This window comes from Salmo salar, chromosome 10 (assembly GCF_965601325.2).
Source record: "Salmo salar chromosome 10, fSalSal1, whole genome shotgun sequence".
Lineage (NCBI taxonomy): Eukaryota > Metazoa > Chordata > Actinopteri > Salmoniformes > Salmonidae > Salmo > Salmo salar.
Genome location: NC_138300.1, coordinates 44082043 through 44089077, shown reverse-complemented (window position 1 = coordinate 44089077; position 7035 = coordinate 44082043).

The window sequence follows — 7035 nt, the reverse complement described above, 5'->3', positions numbered from 1 at the left end:
AATCAGTATAGTAGTTTAACATTATAGTAATCACAAGTGAGACTTATTTCTGGTAAATTTCAATCTGGATCAACACAATCATATTTATCATTCACTTCATTAATATCTAATGGGTTAAAGACCATGTTATCAGGGTTGATATCCTGCCCAACTAAGAACGATACACAGTCAAAATCATACAGAGAGTGGAATGGAAACATAGAAATGCATACCTCCCATGTCCAATAAAACCATACATGTGTTAGTTTTATCAATAGGGGTGCACTTCCTATAGAATGCACATTGACACAGTCCACATAACACCCCTGAAGACTTCAGAGGGTTATGACATTTAGAGCAATGTGTGTTTTTGGTCATGAGGTTAGGTGAAACAAACACAAAGTAGAGTAAATATGTGTCCGAGTGTGTGTGGTGTGTCAAATCAGTGGATTATAGCTGAGTCACTCGAATTGCCTTTTTGTCATTCTTAAAACCTCTCTAGGGAAGGAATCGTCCCACCTACGTAACAGCCAGTGGAATCCTGTGGCGCGTTAGTCAAATACCTTAGAAATGCTATTACTTCAATTTCTCAAACATATGACTATTTTACACCATTTTAAAGACTAGACTCTCGTTAATCTAACCACACTGTCCGATTTCAAAAAGGCTTTACAACGAAAGCAAAACATTAGATTGTCAGCAGAGTACCCAGCCAGAAATAATCAGACACCCATTTCTCAAGATAGCATATAATGTCACATAAACCCAAACCACAGCTAAATGCAGCACTAACCTTTGATGATCTTCATCAGATGACAATCTTAGGACATTATGTTATACAATACATGCATGTTTTGTTCAATCAAGTTCATATTTATATCAAAAAGCTTTTTACATTAGCATGTGACGTTCAGAACTAGCATACCCCCGCAAACTTCCGGTGAATTTACCAAATTACTCACGATAAACGTTCACAAAAATCATAAATTATTTTAAGAATTATTGATACAGAACTCCTCTATGCACTCGCTATGTCCGATTTTAAAATAGCTTTTCGGTGAAAGCACATTTTGCAATATTCTAAGTAGATAGCCCGGCATCACAGGGCTAGCTATTTAGACACCCACCAAGTTTAGCACTCACCAAAGTCAGATTTACTATAAGAAAAATGTTATTACCTTTGCTGTTCTTCGTCAGAATGCACTCCCAGGACTTCTACTTAAATAACAAATGTTGGTTTGGTTCAAAATAATCCATAGTTATATCCAAATAGCGGCGTTTTGTTCGTGCGTTCAAGACACTATCCGAAAGGGTAAATATTCCATTACCGTACTTCGAAGCATGTCAACCGCTGTTTAAAATCAATTTTTATGCCATTTTTCTCGGAAAAAAGCGATAATATTCCGACCGGGAATCTGTGTTTTAGTACAAAGAGAGAGAAAATAAAAACATGGGATCCCCTTGTGCACGCGCCTCAGTCTGATTGTCCTCTGATAGACCACTTACCAAAGGCGCTAATGTTTTTCAGCCAGGGTCTGGAATTACATCATTCAGCTTTTTCCCGGGTTCTGAGAGCCTATGGGAGCCGTAGGAAGTGTCACGTTACAGCAAAGATCCTCAGTTTTCAATAAAGAGAGTCAAGAAGAACAAGAACTTGTCAGACAGGCCACTTCCTGTAAGGAATCTTCTCAGGTTTTTGCCTGCCATATGAGTTCTGTTATACTGGGCAGTAGTAATAACCAGATTAAATCGGGTACATTTTTTATCCGGCCGTGTAAATACTGCCCCCTAGCCCTAACAGGTTAAATTAGTCATGGCAGCAGTTCCTATTTTTTGAGGCGTACGTTTTCTGGAGAAGTCTTTATTGATGAAGATTTTAGTTCCCTTCAGGCACTTGGTCCTCCTGAGAATTTTCTCCCTGTCTATGAACCTGAGTAGTTTCACCACTACAGATCTGTGCCGTCCATTGGGGAAGAAAGTACCATTCCTATGCGCCCTCTCCATCTCGATAAGTTTAGGGTTCAGTTTGAGTTGATTTACCAAGTTTCTTGGCCTTGACTTCTATGTCATGCCAAGTTAAATAAAGGTTAAATAAAAACCATTTAAAAAAAAAGTTTAATTATTTACGTCCTCAATTCCATCGATTCAAATGTTTTTGAGCCTCGGTTGGTTTTCGAGGTAGTCTCCTTCGGAAGAGTGCTTGTTAAGTGTTTGGAAAATGGTGAACTCCTTAGATATCGTTTTGAATGCAGTCTGGGTGGTGACATTCGAGCCCTTTAGCTCCTCTACCTCTGACTGAGTAAACTCCAAACTGTGTTTAAATTCCATTACATCCTTAAACAGATCAACCATTTTGTTGGTAGAAGTTGCAGGAAGGACTTAAAGTTATTTCCTGCAGATCTCTTACATCATTATATAGCTATTTTTGTTTATCGAGTAGTTCATGGAGTGTAGTACTTGATACGTATTCCTCTTCCGCATTGAACTTTGCGGCGTTTTTCTGTCTAGTATTAGCCATGCTACAAGCTTGTGAGCTAAAATGAGTTCGTAATCACAGCCCACACCCTGCCTCCCGAAAACATGTTCAGCCAGTGAAGTGGCAAACACACACACTTGATCACACGTGCACTAGTACGATAAACAGAGGACGTACTCACTGTATGGATCCTGTCTGCACTTTACTAAACGAGCGGGAGATCACCAACTCACAAATCAGTGCTGTGGATACAAGCAATATGCGGGGCAGTAAGCTAAAACAAGACACCAGTACCCAAAATGATACCCTAAATTGCAATGCCTACAAGTTTAAGGCCTATTTTTTTATTTGGATAGGCCTAAATTAAACATGGAATTATTAAAGTGCTTGGCTAAAGAGCTTTCGAGAATTTTGAATATACATAGATTTCAATAAACAAATGGATAAGACTGTTCTATTCTCTTTGATTTAGTTCCTATTGCAACTCAGACAAATGACAGAATGGATGACATACTGACTGAACTTAATGAAGGATGAATTAAAATGTTCAAATATGTTGGAATGATGAGTTGCAGGCACTGCAACAGAGTTATTGTAAAGTGTGGGAATACGCTTATTCCAGTCTTAGCCTACGTTTAACCTCTCCCTTGTTCATTTCAAAGTCCATATGTTCATGACCAGATTCATCTAAATTATGTACAATTATTTTAAATTCATATTAACCCCACCTACAGAATATGGAAAGATTGAGTGATTAAATACATTTCTAAATATTATCTAAAACATATTTTGAGTGGCAAAGACTCCAGTTGTCATACATAATTTATAGATTCACCAAATATCAAAATATGACTATTCAATATTGCACCCTCCCATTCTCTGGGCTCTGTCTGCAATCATAACCAGTAGCATATACCAGGAATAATGAAAGGTAGTAATAATAATAATAATAGATAAGATGAATGCATGGGGATGTCCACATCACCTAGATATGCCCATGCTGTAAAGATACACCTAGCGGACTGAAACGTCACTGTTCTAGACTTGCGCTGGCAAACAAATCCATTACAATAGCTCCAAAATATGAAGTCACCTCAACTGAGGGATAATATAGACGTTTAACTTGAAAACGTGTCGGATACCTCTATCCGGTTTCCCTGACTTTGGATATGTAAACGTTATTAAAGTGGCATTGTCTGACTCGTTAGTGACTCAAGTGAGTTGCAGTTAGCGGTAGACCTATAATGAACAGTCCCGACAGTAGAAATCCTCAAACATTGCGGAAGCGGTCAACCAGATTTGAACACAATCAGACCACAATGCGGGTTTTCAATGCAATATTTGTATTTTTGATGGCAGAAATCGCATACGTTTCAAGAGTAGACAACCTGAGCAGCGACAATCAAGCGAACAAGTTTTTCGCACTTGATCGTTTGAGATCCACACATCCATAATTAGTTGTTAAACACCACTCCTGATCCGGGAATCAAATTGGCTATTTGCACTTCAGGGAAAACACTGTCACTACTGCTAAAGTAAGCTGTCATTCTCAGCATTCTCTTAATCTGTTAGAGTTTCTAGGCTACTTACTATTCGGGATGTAGAGTAACGTGAAAAGATATTCGCCGATATCGCAACCAAACTAGTCAATGCCATTTGATGTCGGCCATGACCAGAGGTGAAAAATATGTCATTTCTTCCCGGTACGGGACCTATGTCATTTAACTGTGCACTGTGGAATGAACACATGCAGGCATGATGTTTTCATCCGATTGTCAAACAAATCACTTCAAAAAGTAGGCTACTTGTGCACATTCATCCACTTTCAAATAATTCCAGCATCGGAATGGAAAGAGACGTCAATTAAAACACCAACAAGTGTAGGCCCAATGACATTAGGGGTTATGGGCATTTGTAGCCTGAAGTGATTGATGCATCTATCCACTGCTGGACGCGTTTCGTCTCAGCAGGTTACGTGACCGAGCAGCGCGCTTTTTCGCCCTTCCAAAAGTGCACGCTGATAAAAGGCAAACTTCCCTTGAAGGGGGTTAATGAAATTGACCCCCGTTCTGTTGTAAAACGATCAACGCATGCGCTCAATGAGGGGCTTTAATTAAACCTTCCATTCATAGAGTGTTTTGTTCACGCAGCAATAGATAGGCCCAGTGGCGATTATAGCATGTAAATCTTGGTGGGGCCCCCAAAAATGTGGAATGCGTGCCAGCAAAGCCACTACACAACACTAAACAATATATGAATTACACTATAAGGGTAACAAACGGTGACCACAAACTGTTAGGGCCTACATAAAGCTGTCCCAACAGCTTACCACTGCAACACCTGGCTTTCAGCGGAGCCTTGTCTGGCAGCGAAACAGTTCATTCAGCCTCATTTACTGTCTTTAAAAAAAAACATAGCTGATATGGCAGACTTGTTTAAACAAATGTGGTTTCTACTGACAATTGAGATGTACAAACTATGGCATAATGGGACAACAAGCGGATAAGAGGCAATCCGCAATTTTGATTAAGACATTAATGAGCAAGCGACAACGGACGTAGTCAATATAATTATTTGTTTAGCACTTTTGAAATGTACAGTGACAGAATTCAGAACATGGGCCATTCTTACAGTGCACTCCCTGTACAAGTCAGAACCGTAGGATAAATGAAGGGGGCATATAAACAGACAATGAAAGCTCTGACAATATTCAATGATTGCATTTCTCTAAAACAGGTTATATACACTATATGTGCACCACCAAGTTAGAACAGTAGGCGAAATTAAGAGGTAAAAATCGACCAAATTATTAGGGTGAGGCACATTGAATGCCGTTTGGGTCTTTGTGTCAAAAAAGATACGTCATATAACAATATTTGACACGTTAAATAACCATTAAATTTGACACGTCAAATAACACAATTCTATTATAGAATGTTGTGTGTGCTGAATTTGCACGTACAAGCCAAGCACCACTGTCAAAACTGTACAAAAAAGTAGCCAAACAAGCACACACACCAGGCCACGAACGATATGTGTTTACAATACCGCAATGGTGAAAATAGACCAAATTTATTAGGGTGAGGCACATGGGCTACTAACAGCTTACTACACAACATACACTTAGTATTACTTTCTTAGCTACAGTATACATTTCTCCCTTGCATATTACATAATTTATGCAGCAGCATACAAGACATTTTTGGACTCACCTTGTGAAGGTGGCGCCAGCAGTCCTTTATGGGCAAATTTTGTCATCAAAGTCTGGAATTCTCTGGATTTATGGTGGGAACTCAGGGGGAAAAAAAACACAGCCACTCCATTGAACAGCAGGCTAACAGTGGTTTCTTTGCAACGCTTGCAGTTAAACACCGATTCCTTCCAAACAACTCATTGTTGAATTTGTGATTTCCAACTTGTGTAATCTTTATGGCCAATTAACACCGATATGTTTTATCTATAATTTCTCTTCATTATTCCTCTTCATATGACAAGGATTTAAAATGATTTGCCAGTAGATTGTCTACTTAATGATTACTGCTAGCTAAGATTTTGAAAGTAAGATGTTGACATGGTCAGTCCAATAAAAGCTACTGTAGACATAACGTGATTTGACAAATGTATCTCTGGCCAATGACCTTAAGCCTTCTTGGAAGGGCACTTCTAATCTAAGTCTGTGACATGTTATATTTGTATTTTTGCAAAAAATGTGGGGCTCAAAAGTGGCGACCCACTGGATAGGCCTGTAGTAGTAGTAGTAGTAGTAATAATAATAATAATAATAATAATAATAATAATAATAATTGTAGACCTATTATTTAAATTGCATATAAGAGCAACATCAACTTACCAACGTTACGACTAGGAATACAACTTTCCCGAAGTTGGCCCTTTGTTCAGACCTCCCCCTGGACATTGGATCTAATCCCAGAGGCTGACCCAAAACATCGTCGCCGCAGGAGAGACAGACGGAGCGGCCTCCTGGTCAAACTTAGAAGGCGAGCACACCACCCACCGCTTCCTAGTATATTAGTTGCCAAAGTCCAGTCTCTAGACAACAAGGTGGATGAAATTAGGGCACGAGTTGCCTTCCAGAGAGACAGAGATTGTAACATTCTGTTTCATGGAAACATGGCTCACTCGGGATATGTTTTCAGAGTCGGTACAGCCACCGGGTTTCTTCATGCATCGCGCCGACAGAAACAAACATCTCTCTGGTAGGAAGAAGGGTGGGGGTGTATGCCTTACGATTAACGACTCATGGTGTAACAATAACAACATACAGGAACTCTAGTCCTTTTGTTCACCTGACATAGAATTCATTAATCAAATGCCGACCGCATTATCTCCCAAGAGAATTCTCTCCGGTTATAGTCACAGACGTGTATATCCCCCCCCCCCAGCAGATACCTCGACAGCCCTGAAAGAACGTCACTGGACTCTATATGTAAACTGGAAACCATACAGTATATCCTGAGGCTGCATTTATTGTAGCTGGGGATTTTAACAAAGATAATTTGAGAACAAGGCAACTTAAATTCTATCAGCACATTGACTGCAGTACCCGCTCAGGCAAAACA